Genomic DNA, 12,539 nt, shown 5'->3' with positions numbered 1-12,539 from the left:
TTATCCCACTTAGACATACCTAACGTGGGATCCTTTGAACATAGCAATGCGTCTTCTAGGCAAGATGAGCATTGAAAGACACAAGTGGACAGGCTGGCTGGAACAGACAGGTACAAGGTGTTGGCGTTTCTAGCCCCCTGAGAGGAGGTGCTGGGAGCACCAGGACATTGTGGGACGTGCTTTGTATTCATGCCCATATATTTGCATAAATATGCAACCACACTTAACTGCTGCCCTCAGCATGTCCTGTTAGTATCATTGTGGCCTCCGGGCTTCTACAGATGAATAGCTCTGGTCTAGATCATGCCTGATAGATGTCTGACTAGCCTGCTCTTAAATATCTCCAGTGATGGAGATTCCACAACCGTCGTAGGCAATTTATTCCAGTGTTTAACCATCCTGACAGGAAGTTTTTCCTAATATCCAACCTAAACCTCCCTTGTTGCAGTTTAAGCCCATTGCTTCTTGTCCTATCCTCAGAGGCCAAGGAGAACAATCCCCCCTCCTCCTTCTGACACCCTTTTAGATACCTGAAAACTGCTATCATGTCCCCTCTCTGTCTTCTCTTTTCCAGAGTAAACAAGCCCAATTCTGTCAGCCTTCCCTCATAGCTCATATTTTCTAGACCTTTAATTATTGTTGTTGCTCTATAGTATTGCGGTTCCCCTGCACTGCTTAACAAGGGATTAATTAGCCCTTGGAGAGGGCTGTGGCACCAGCAAATAAAAGGGAGGCTGAAGACAGCCAATCAGGGCCTTGTATAAGAAGGGTCCCTCTAATCTTTTCCATACATGTATAATCTTTTTCCATCCATGTGTGGAATATAATTTCTTATTAACCAAGGCATGTGTGAATGCACACCACCAATAGAAACACAAAACCTAGCCATGGGCATTCTGCTAATCAGTGTTATCGTGGCCCCAGCCCCAGGAGCAGCAGCACCACAGCCTGGACTCCAGCTCTAGCAGCTACCATGCAGCCCACCCCAAGAGCATGCAGGCAGCCACGATGTGGCCCTGACCCCCAGCTCCAGCTCTTCCCCAGGGCAGGAGCTGGGGCCAGGACTGTATGGTGGCTGCCTGGCTGCTACCAAGGCAGGCTGCATGGCAGGTAGCTACTGGTGCTGGAGCTGGAGCTGGAGCTGGGCTGCAGTGCAGCTCCTCTTGGGACTAGAGCCCCATGCATTCCTGGTTTTCTCTCCTGTACCCCTCTTCCCATCTCACTACCCTCTGGCTCTCAGAGCCCCCTGATGGCTCCCCAGGCGTCTCTGCCCCTCCCTCAGCAACCCAATCCCTGCAAACCCTGGGCATTGTTAGCAGCTTTCCTCTGCCCCAGGTTAGGCCTCTCAGCCAGCGCCACAAGAAGCAGCCTGGGGCAGCCCTTGCCCTGCATACAAGCTGCCCCAGGAGCAGCGATCCATAGGGGGCAGGTTTCACTTCCCCACAAATTGGGATCCTGTCTAGGAGCAGGGCTTGGACCCCAGCAAGTGAGGGTGGGAAGTACTGAGGTGATCGATGGGTGGCAGAAGATCAGGCTGAACTGGAAGCAATGAGGTAAGGGAGGCTTTGTCTGAGATGGGAAGCATTGAGGAGGGGTGCAGAAGCTGAAGCAGGAAGTGCTGAGTTGGGGGGCTCAGGCTGAGGTGGGAAGTGCTGAGATGGGAGCGGCTCAGGCTGAGGTGGCAAGGGCCGAAGTGAGAGGGGCTCAGTCTGAGGAGGAAAGCACTTAGGTGCATGGTCCAAGTTGAGGTGGGAAGTGTTGAGGTGTGGGGGGAGGGAGAGAAGCAGGGACTCATTCTAAAGAAGCGGGAAGTGTTGAGGTGGTCAGAATATGGCAGACGATCAGGCTGAGCTGAAAGCACTGAGGTGGGTGGTCTCTGTCTGAGATGGGAAGCACCGAGGTGGGGTGCAAAGTCTGAAGAGGGAAGTGCAGAGGTGGGGGAGGGGGTAAGGCTTAGGTGGGAAGTGCTGAGGTGGGGGTGAAGAGGTGGTGACAGGAAGTATTGAGGGATGGGGCTAAGACTGAGGTGGGGGGTGAAAAGCAGGGACACGTACTAAAGAAGAGGGAAGTGCTGAGGTGATGAGTGGGGAGCAGATGATGAGGCTGAGCTGGAAACACTGAGGTGTAGGGGCTCTATCTGAGATGGGAAGCGCTGAGGTGGGGGTTTCAGGCTGAGGCAGGAAGTGCTGAGGTGGGGGGGCTCAGCCTGAGGTGGCAAGGGCTGAAGGGGGGGGGGGCTCAGTCTGAGGCGGGAAGCACTTGGATTCATGGTCCAGATTGATGTGGGAAGCGGCGAGGTGGGGGGTGAGAATCAGGGGCTCATTCTGAAGAGATGGGAAATGCTGACATCATCTGTGAGTGGGAGACAATCAGGCTGAGATTGAAGCACTGAGGTGGGAGGGGGGGGGGCTCTGTCTGAGGTGGGAAGTGCTGAGGTGGGAGGGGCTTAGGCTGAGGCGGAAAGGGCTGAGTTGAGGGGAGCTCAGTCTGAGGTGGGAAGCAATTAGGTGCAGGGTCCAGGCTGAGAGGGACGCACTGAGGTCTGGTGGCAGAGGCTGAGGTGAGAAGTGCTGAGGTGGGGATACAGAGGTTGTGACAGGGGCTAAGATTGAGGTGGGAAGCACTGAGGTGGGGGTGAAATGCAGGGACTCATACTGAAGAAGAGGGAAGTGCTGACGTGGTCGGTGGGCAGCAGACAATGAGGCTGAGCTGGAAGCACTGAGGTGGGGTGCATAGTCTGAGATGGGAAGTGCTGAAATCGGGGTTCATGCTTAAGTGGGAAGTGCTAAGGTGGAAGTGTTTCAGGCTGAGGTGGGAGGCTCACGCTGATGTGGGGGGCTCAGGCTGAGGTGAGAAATGCTGAGGTGGGAGTGGCTCAGGCTGAGGCGGAAAGGGCTAAGGTGAGGGGGGCTCAGCCTGAGGCGGGAAGCACTTAGGTACAGAGTCCAGGTTGAGATGGGAAGTGCTGAGGTGGGGGGTGAGAAGCAGGGACTCGTTCTAATGAGGCGGGAAGTGCTGAGGTGGTCGGTGGGTGGCAGACAATAAGGCTGAGCAAGAAGCACTGAGGTGAGGGGGGCTCTGTCTGAGGTGGGAAGCACTGAGGAGGGGTACAGAAGCTGAAGCAGGAAGTGTTGAGTTGGGGGGTTCAGGCTGAGGTGGGAAGTGCTGAGGTGGGGGGCGCAGGCTGTGGTGGCAGGGGCTGAAGTGAGGGGGGTTCAGTCTGAGGTGGGAAGAGCTGAGGTGGGGGGCGCAGGCTGAGGCCGAGAAGGCTGAGGTGAGGGAGGTTGAGTCTGAGGCAGGAAGCACTTAGGTTCAGGGTCCAGATTGAGGTGGGAAGCACAGAGGTGTGTGTGTGTGGGGGGGGGGGGTGAGAAGCAGGGACTCATTCTGAAGAGGTGGGAGATGCTAAGGTGGTCTGTGGGAGGCAGACAATCAGGCTGAGCTGGAAGCACTGAGGTGTGGGGGCTCTATCTGAGATGGGAAGCACTGAGGTGGGGGTTTCAGGCTTAGGTGGGAAGGGCTGAGATGGGGAGGCTCAGTCTAAGACGGGAAGAGCTGAGGTGGGGGCTCAGGCTGTGGTGGCAGGGGCTGAAGTGAGGGGGGCTCAGTCTAAGACGGGAAGAGCTGAGGTGGGGGGGCTCAGGCTGTGGTGGCAGGGGCTGAAGTGAGGGGGGCTCAGTCTAAGGCGGGAAGAGCTGAGGTGGGGGGGCTCAGGCTGTGGTGGCAGGGGCTGAAGTGAGGAGGGCTCAGTCTAAGACGGGAAGAGCTGAGGTGGGGGGCTCAGTCTAAGACGGGAAGAGCTGAGGTGGGGGCTCAGGCTGTGGTGGCAGGGGCTGAAGTGAGGGGGGCTCAGTCTAAGACGGGAAGAGCTGAGGTGGGGGGCTCAGGCTGTGGTGGCAGGGGCTGAAGTGAGGGGGGCTCAGTCTAAGGCGGGAAGAGCTGAGGTGGGGGGCTCAGTCTAAGACGGGAAGAGCTGAGGTGGGGGGCTCAGGCTGTGGTGGCAGGGGCTGAAGTGAGGAGGGGCTCAGTCTGAGGCAGGAAGCACTTAGATGCATGGTCCAAATTGGTGTGGGAAACGCTGAGGTGGGGGGTGAGAATCAGGGGCTCATTCTGAAGAGATAGAAAATGCTGACATGGTCTGTGATGGATGCACTGAGGTGGGGGGAGGGCCCTATCTGAGGTGGGAAGTGCTGAGGTGGGGGGCTCAGGCTGAGGTGGAAAGAGCTGAGTTGAGGGGGGCTCAGTCTGAGGTGGGAAGCAATTAGGTGCAGGGTCCAGGCTGAGGGACGCACTGAGGTCTGGTGGCAGAGGCTGAGGTGGGAAGTGCTGGGGGGGGGGGTGCAGAGGTTGTGGCAGGAAGTGTTGTGAGCTATGGGGCTAAGATTGAGGTGAGACTCCCGAAGGTTGGGGTGAGAAGGAGGGACTCAAACTGAAGAGGTGGGGAATCCTTAGTTGGTCGGTGTGTGGCAGAGGATCAGGCTGAGCAGGATACACTGGGGGGGGGGGGCTCTGTCTGAGATGGGAAGTGCTGAGGTGGGACAGGCTCAGTTTGAGTTGGGGGCGCTGGGGTGGGGGTGCAGAGGCGGGAAGTGCGAGGTGAGGCGGTGAGAGCTGAGAAGCAGGGACGTGGTGGGAAGCGCTGAGGTGGTCGGTGGGTGGCAGAGGTTCAGGCTGGGCTGGAGGCGCTGAGGGGGGGGACAAGCTGAGGCAAGATGTGCTGAGCTGCGGTGCATAGTCTGAGGTGGGAAGCGCTGGGGTGAGGGCTGAGGTGAGGGGAGCACTGAAGTGCGGCGCTCAGGTCGAGGCGGGAAGCGCTGCAATCGGGGGGGGGGCTCGGCTCGAAGCAGGCATCGCTGGGATGTGGGGCCCGCGCTGAGGCGGGCAACACTGGGTGCGGGGCTGAGGCGGGAAGGGTGGAGGTGAGAGACTGAGAAGGCGGGAAGCGCTGAGCTGGGCGGGCTCACGCTGAGGTAGAAGCTGTGGTGGGGGATGAACAGGGCGGATTCACCCGGAGGCGGAGGGAAGCGCAGTGGCAGGAGGCGAGCAGCAGGGGCGCAGGCTGAGCTGGCGGGAAGCGCTGAGGCAAGGCGTGAGCGGCAGGAGTTCAAGCTAAGGTGGAAGCATTGAGGTGGGATGAAGAGCGAGGGCTCAGGCAGCAAGTGCTTGGCAGGGATTCAGGCTGAGGTGGTGGGAAGCATTGAGGTGGATGGTGAGTGGCAGAGGGCTTAGACAGTCTTCAGATTTGGGGAAAACAAGAACAAATTCCTCATTTATGCCCAGTTTATGTTGGGGATATAGAGTGTGCTAAGCCCTCCCATAACTTATTTTACCTTCTCTCTGTCTGTTTGTCTGTCTCTTTCCAACTTCTTCAAGGAAGAGAAGAAAAAGAAAGCCTCCAAGTAACTGAGCAAAGAGGAGGGGAAAAAGGAAACCACTAATGGTAGAGGAGAGGGAAAGAAACTCTGGACACAGTGAGCATCACCCATAATTAAGACTTGGGTCATATGGTGGAGTTGAAGCTATTAAAAACTTAAGCAGTGTGATTTCCCTGGAGAAAAGGTTCAGATCTATAATATCCTGGACTTTTGGTATTATTCTCTGTTAGCTAGCTAGTAAGAGTAACTAACTAACCTGTGATGACAGAACAAAGCTTATGGGGATATTCAAGGTTTAGACCCCTGAGCTGCTTGACCTCCCAGTAATTCAGAGTAAGGTCTTTGACTTATTTCCCTCTTTTCATTATCCCTTGTTTGTAGTCTAGTCAGCGTGACAAATCTATAAGGAGTGTGCATGTCACAATAATCTCTTTCTTCTGTAGGAAAGGTGGAGGCATTTGGTACCTTGAGCTATGTGGCCTGCCTGTAATTCAGTAGAAAGACTCTGCCTTTGAGCTCTTGGCATTAGGACCTTCTAGCTGGTTAAACAGAACAGAGCACAGTATATTTTAGGTGCAGGTTGAACTCTTCCAATTTAGAAGGGATTAGAGCTATTTTAGTGTCATTGGTTCTGAGACCTGCCTCCATTACACCTTAAGCCAGTGAATTGATTGACTACCCTATAACTCAGGGTCTAGATTTTATCCCTCCTTGATCTTTGGGAGGGATTAACAGCATTTTAGTAAATAGGGAAGGGAAAGCCCTGCAACCAGGGATCAAGTCCTTACCCTTTAATTGCTTCCAATTATGCTATTGTGGCACCCTGTAAGTAGGGTCCCTCTGGCATTATTTGAATTAAATTGATGACAAGTCAGTCTCTCTTTGTCTCCCTCTCTGTTTCCAGTGCTACAAAGGAAGACAAGAAAAAAGGAAGATGCCAAGAAATATCAATCAGATAGGAGGAAAGTAATCAAGGAAGCCTCTGAAGCTGGAGGAGAAGGAAAGGGACCCTGGACAGAGTGAGCCTCCCCAAAATTAAGAGCCTCTGGTCAATTAAGGTTATTGAGCCTTTTCATACATTGAGCAGTGTGGCCTTCCCTGTAAGTAGGGTTCAGGTCTGTGCTCTGTTGGCAGTGTGCTCATTTAGCTGGCTCATTACTGTCCTGTAATGCGGTGTTAGGGTCAGCCCTTTTAGCAGTGATTAGGTCTAATGTATAACTATTTGTAATGAGACCAGACTGTAAATTGTGTTCAGGTCTCTGCTCTTCTGGCATTGTGGATTTTGGCAGTCTAGAGTGTGTGAGCCGCCCCAGAAAGTAAGACATAAGATATATATTTCCTATTATTGGGGTTTCGGAGACATTTATATAGTGTCGCCCATTTATCCGTCCAATAATTGAGGTCCATGTTTCTTCCTCATTACTTCCTAATAAGGTGTATTCCCTTATTCAGCTAATTGGAGTTCCTTCCATTTATGTAGGGTTGAGGTTATTACCCCTATTTCTCATGGGAAATATCATAGTGTCACTTCCGCTCTATCAACCTCCATGCAAGCAGGGTATAGGTCTTCCATTTTATCTTATTTCATTTCTAAGTCTAAGTGTACCCTTCCCAATAAATAGAGTGCAGCTTTTACCTTTCTTTACCTTTTGGAGTGGAGGAGAATCGATCCCATTTAGAAAATGGGTCAGGTAGTCTGTCACTATGAGCTCTTTTCTACTCTGGGCAGTGGGTTTTTTTGTTTTTGTATGTGTGTGTCGATGAATGAGTATGATAGCTATGGACATGAAAGATAATTTTTAATTTTAGTTTTTAAATCGCTGCAGCATATTTATTTTTGTACACTGCCCAGAACCAGAGAACAACTTACAAGTGCACAGATGGGTTTCTCCTTCCACTAGTCATAGAAAGGGTTAAGGGATGGTTGAGCTTTCATACCTATTTTTTAGGGAAGGGTTTGAAGATTTTAATACCTTTGGCAGAGAGACCTCCCTGTAATTCTGAAGATGGTCTCTGTTGTTTAGGCTCTTGACACTGTGCCTTTGTAGACACCTAAAGTGAATGGACCGCCCTTTAATTCAGGTGCAGGTCAGATACCTCTCAGATGGAAAGGATAAGTTCTTGATTACTACCAATGGTATTTTTACATTCCTGTAATTTCTGTTCAGGTCTGTGACCTAATGTCCATTTGACTTTGTGGCTTGTTGGTATTATAGTGGCATTATACAACCCATAAGTGGGTTGTAGGTCATATGTTTCCAGTTCTTGAGGGCTTAGAGCCAGTTTTCTTTCATGGAATAGATGGCCACCCTATAACCAGAGTTCAGGTTGCCCCCTTTTGGTTTTTACTGTGAGACAACCCTGTATGAAGGGTTCTGATCTCTGAACATAGCGCTCTCTTATGCGGCTAGACAGAGTGACCACTGTGTTCTTAGGAAGGGAGTTTCCTCCTCTTGCTTATGCGGCAGCCTGTGTTGGAGCAGTCTGACCACCCTGTAATGAGGGTTCAGGTCGGCCCTTTGGCCTACGGCAGCTGGATAGTGAGAGTGACTGCCCTGTAATGCGGGTGCAAGTCACCAGGATGCCGCTGATAGGGGAAATTGAGCGCTTTAGGCCCCTGAGCACCGGGACCTTCCTGTAATGAATGCTGGGGTCTCTGTTTCAGCCTAGTCAGCGTGGCAATCCTGTTAATCAGGGGACATGTCACGTACTTCCCGCTTTTATGCAACGCATTGTGGCCCTTGCTCTCTCTTGTCCGGCATGACCTCCCTGTAATTGAGGGAAAGGTCCTTGCCCGCCTCTCCTTGGCCATTAATATGCCTTGAGCTGGCGAATTGGACTGGCCACGCTGGAAAACAGCGTGGACCTATAGGTTGGATCCCTCCTTGCTCCAGCTGAGGGATTAGCAGCATGCTAGTAATTGGGGCTGGATGACCTTCCTGTAATTCGGGATCGAGTCTCTGCCCTTGTGCCACTGCACATTACAGTACCATGGCTGCTGGTCAGAATGAGCACCCTGTAAGGAGGGTCCAAGTCTCATGAGTTACTATTTGTCGTGCCAGCCCCGCGCCCCCGAGAAACTCTGTCCAGGGTCCCTGCCCATCACCCTCCCTTGCCAGCTGGCCTGGAATTGCACCGCCTCGCCTCTCTGTGGCTCATGGCCTGGCCGCTGGAGATGAGACATTCTGCAGCCGTTGCTGGTAAGTTCCAAAAGAGATGCTCCTCTGGCATTGTTTGAAGCAAATTGATGACAAGTAGTGCCATCATGTCTCATGCCTCTCCCTCTGTGTGTGTGTCTCTCTGGTTCCAGGGTTGCCAAGGAAGAGAAGAAAGAAGGAAGGACGGCGCGAGGAAAAATCCGTCGGACAGGAGGAAAGGAAAGAGAGGAAGCCCCTGAAGCTGGAGGGGAAGGAATGGGACCCTGGACAGAGTGAGCCCCCCCAAAAAATTAAGAGCCTCTGATCACTTAAGGCCTTTTCATACTTTGAGCAGTGTGGCCTTCCCTGTAAGTAGGGTTCAGGTCTGTGCTCTGTTGGCAGTGTGCTCTTTTAGCTGGCTAGCGGGAGTGACTGCCCTGTAAGTAGGGTGCAAGTCACGGTCCTGTGGCTTATGGGGGATCTTGAGCTCTGTGGAAGCTGGTGCAGCGTGACCTCCCTGCAATTCACGAGAAGGTGGCTGTCTTTTAGGCTCTTGGCACGAGTCTTCTGTAGCAGCCTACTGGGAAGGGACCGCCCTGTAATTCAGGTGCAGGTCGAATCCTACTCATTTGGAAGGGATTAGCAGGAGCTTCGTGCCATTGGTACTGAGACCTGCCTGTAATTTGGGTTCAGGGCTCTGCCCTCTTGTCCTTTTGGCATTGTGGCCTGTTGCTAATGTAGCTGCCGTGACCACCCTGTACCGGGGGGGAAGGTCGCATGTCTCCTGCTCACGAGGGCTTAGAACTAGCTTTGTACCATGGCCTGGGTGACCACCCTGTATGGAGGGTTCTGGTCTCTGAACATAGCGCTCTCTTATGCGGCTAGACAGAGTGACCACTGTGTTCTTAGGGAGGGAGTTTCCTCCTCTTGCTTATGCGGCAGCCTGTGTTGGAGCAGTCTGACCACCCTGTAATGAGGGTTCAGGTCGGCCCTTTGGCCTACGGCAGCTGGATAGTGAGAGTGACTGCCCTGTAATGCGGGTGCAAGTCACCGGGATGCCGCTGATAGGGGAAATTGAGCGCTTTAGGCCCCTGAGCACCGGGACCTTCCTGTAATGAATGCTGGGGTCTCTGTTTCAGCCTAGTCAGCGTGGCAATCCTGTTAATCAGGGGACATGTCACGTACTTCCCGCTTTTATGCAACACATTGTGGCCCTTGCTCTCTCTTGTCCGGCATGACCTCCCTGTAATTGAGGGAAAGGTCCTTGCCCGCCTCTCCTTGGCCATTAATATGCCTTGAGCTGGCGAATTGGACTGGCCACGCTGGAAAACAGCGTGGACCTATAGGTTGGATCCCTCCTTGCTCCAGCTGAGGGATTAGCAGCATGCTAGTAATTGGGGCTGGATGACCTTCCTGTAATTCGGGATCGAGTCTCTGCCCTTGTGCCACTGCACACTACAGTACCATGGCTGCTGGTCAGAATGAGCACCCTGTAAGGAGGGTCCAAGTCTCATGAGTCACTATTTGTCGTGCCAGCCCCGCGCCCCCGAAAAACTCTGTCCAGGGTCCCTGCCCATCACCCTCCCTTGCCAGCTGGCCTGGAATTGCACTGCCTCGCCTCGCCTCTCTGTGGCTCATGGCCTGGCCGCTGGAGATGAGACATTCTGCAGCCGTTGCTGGTAAGTTCCAAAAGAGATGCTCCTCTGGCATTGTTTGAAGCAAATTGATGACAAGTAGTGCCATCATGTCTCATGCCTCTCCCTCTGTGTGTGTGTCTCTCTGCTTCCAGGGTTGCCAAGGAAGAGAAGAAAGAAGGAAGGACGGCGCGAGGAAAAATCCGTCGGACAGGAGGAAAGGAAAGGGAGGAAGCCCCTGAAGCTGGAGGGGAAGGAATGGGACCCTGGACAGAGTGAGCCCCCCCAAAAAATTAAGAGCCTCTGGTCACTTAAGGCCTTTTCATACTTTGAGCAGTGTGGCCTTCCCTGTAAGTAGGCTTCAGGTCTGTGCTCTGTTGGCAGTGTGCTCATTTAGCTGGCTAGCGGGAGTGACTGCCCTGTAAGTAGGGTGCAAGTCACGGTCCTGTGGCTTCTGGGGGATCTTGAGCTCTGTGGAAGCCGGTGCAGCGTGACCTCCCTGCAATTCAGGAGAAGGTGGCTGTCTTTTAGGCTCTTGGCACGAGTCTTCTGTAGCAGCCTACTGGGAAGGGACCGCCCTGTAATTCAGGTGCAGGTCGAATCCCACTCATTTGGAAGGGATTAGCAGGAGCTTCGTGCCATTGGTACTGAGACCTGCCTGTAATTTGGGTTCAGGGCTCTGCCCTCTTGTCCTTTTGGCATTGTGGCCTGTTGCTAATGTAGCTGCCGTGACCACCCTGTACCGGGGGGGAAGGTCGCATGTCTCCTGCTCACGAGGGCTTAGAACTAGCTTTGTACCATGGCCTGGGTGACCACCCTGTATGGAGGGTTCTGGTCTCTGAACATAGCGCTCTCTTATGCGGCTAGACAGAGTGACCACTGTGTTCTTAGGGAGGGAGTTTCCTCCTCTTGCTTATGCGGCAGCCTGTGTTGGAGCAGTCTGACCACCCTGTAATGAGGGTTCAGGTCGGCCCTTTGGCCTACGGCAGCTGGATAGTGAGAGTGACTGCCCTGTAATGCGGGTGCAAGTCACCGGGATGCCGCTGATAGGGGAAATTGAGCGCTTTAGGCCCCTGAGCACCGGGACCTTCCTGTAATGAATGCTGGGGTCTCTGTTTCAGCCTAGTCAGCGTGGCAATCCTGTTAATCAGGGGACATGTCACGTACTTCCCGCTTTTATGCAACACATTGTGGCCCTTGCTCTCTCTTGTCCGGCATGACCTCCCTGTAATTGAGGGAAAGGTCCTTGCCCGCCTCTCCTTGGCCATTAATATGCCTTGAGCTGGCGAATTGGACTGGCCACGCTGGAAAACAGCGTGGACCTATAGGTTGGATCCCTCCTTGCTCCAGCTGAGGGATTAGCAGCATGCTAGTAATTGGGGCTGGATGACCTTCCTGTAATTCGGGATCGAGTCTCTGCCCTTGTGCCACTGCACACTACAGTACCATGGCTGCTGGTCAGAATGAGCACCCTGTAAGGAGGGTCCAAGTCTCATGAGTCACTATTTGTCGTGCCAGCCCCGCGCCCCCGAAAAACTCTGTCCAGGGTCCCTGCCCATCACCCTCCCTTGCCAGCTGGCCTGGAATTGCACCGCCTCGCCTCGCCTCTCTGTGGCTCATGGCCTGGCCGCTGGAGATGAGACATTCTGCAGCCGTTGCTGGTAAGTTCCAAAAGAGATGCTCCTCTGGCATTGTTTGAAGCAAATTGATGACAAGTAGTGCCATCATGTCTCATGCCTCTCCCTCTGTGTGTGTGTCTCTCTGGTTCCAGGGTTGCCAAGGAAGAGAAGAAAGAAGGAAGGACGGCGCGAGGAAAAATCCGTCGGACAGGAGGAAAGGAAAGGGAGGAAGCCCCTGAAGCTGGAGGGGAAGGAATGGGACCCTGGACAGAGTGAGCCCCCCCAAAAAATTAAGAGCCTCTGGTCACTTAAGGCCTTTTCATACTTTGAGCAGTGTGGCCTTCCCTGTAAGTAGGGTTCAGGTCTGTGCTCTGTTGGCAGTGTGCTCATTTAGCTGGCTAGCGGGAGTGACTGCCCTGTAAGTAGGGTGCAAGTCACGGTCCTGTGGCTTCTGGGGGATCTTGAGCTCTGTGGAAGCCGGTGCAGCGTGACCTCCCTGCAATTCAGGAGAAGGTGGCTGTCTTTTAGGCTCTTGGCACGAGTCTTCTGTAGCAGCCTACTGGGAAGGGACCGCCCTGTAATTCAGGTGCAGGTCGAATCCCACTCATTTGGAAGGGATTAGCAGGAGCTTCGTGCCATTGGTACTGAGACCTGCCTGTAATTTGGGTTCAGGGCTCTGCCCTCTTGTCCTTTTGGCATTGTGGCCTGTTGCTAATGTAGCTGCCGTGACCACCCTGTACCGGGGGGGAAGGTCGCATGTCTCCTGCTCACGAG

General features: G+C 53.5%; 1 long non-coding RNA gene across 4 annotated transcripts; it reads left to right on the top strand.

Moving 5' to 3' along the window:
- The first annotated feature begins 2,445 nt into the window (after nucleotides 1-2,445).
- LOC142827628 (uncharacterized) lies at nucleotides 2,446-8,570 on the top strand. Of its 4 annotated transcripts, none has more exons than XR_012902325.1 (3): nucleotides 2,446-2,560; nucleotides 5,374-5,471; nucleotides 6,280-8,570. It is a non-coding gene; the product is annotated as an uncharacterized LOC142827628 (long non-coding RNA). The 4 variants fall into 4 exon arrangements; XR_012902326.1 differs by having other exon boundaries at nucleotides 2,474-2,575; XR_012902327.1 differs by lacking the exon at nucleotides 2,446-2,560 and adding an exon at nucleotides 2,940-3,066.
- Nucleotides 8,571-12,539: the final 3,969 nt, after the last annotated feature.

The sequence above is a fragment of the Pelodiscus sinensis genome, chromosome 3 (assembly GCF_049634645.1).
Source record: "Pelodiscus sinensis isolate JC-2024 chromosome 3, ASM4963464v1, whole genome shotgun sequence".
NCBI lineage: Eukaryota > Metazoa > Chordata > Testudines > Trionychidae > Pelodiscus > Pelodiscus sinensis.
This window is presented reverse-complemented; position numbering and strand designations above follow the sequence as displayed.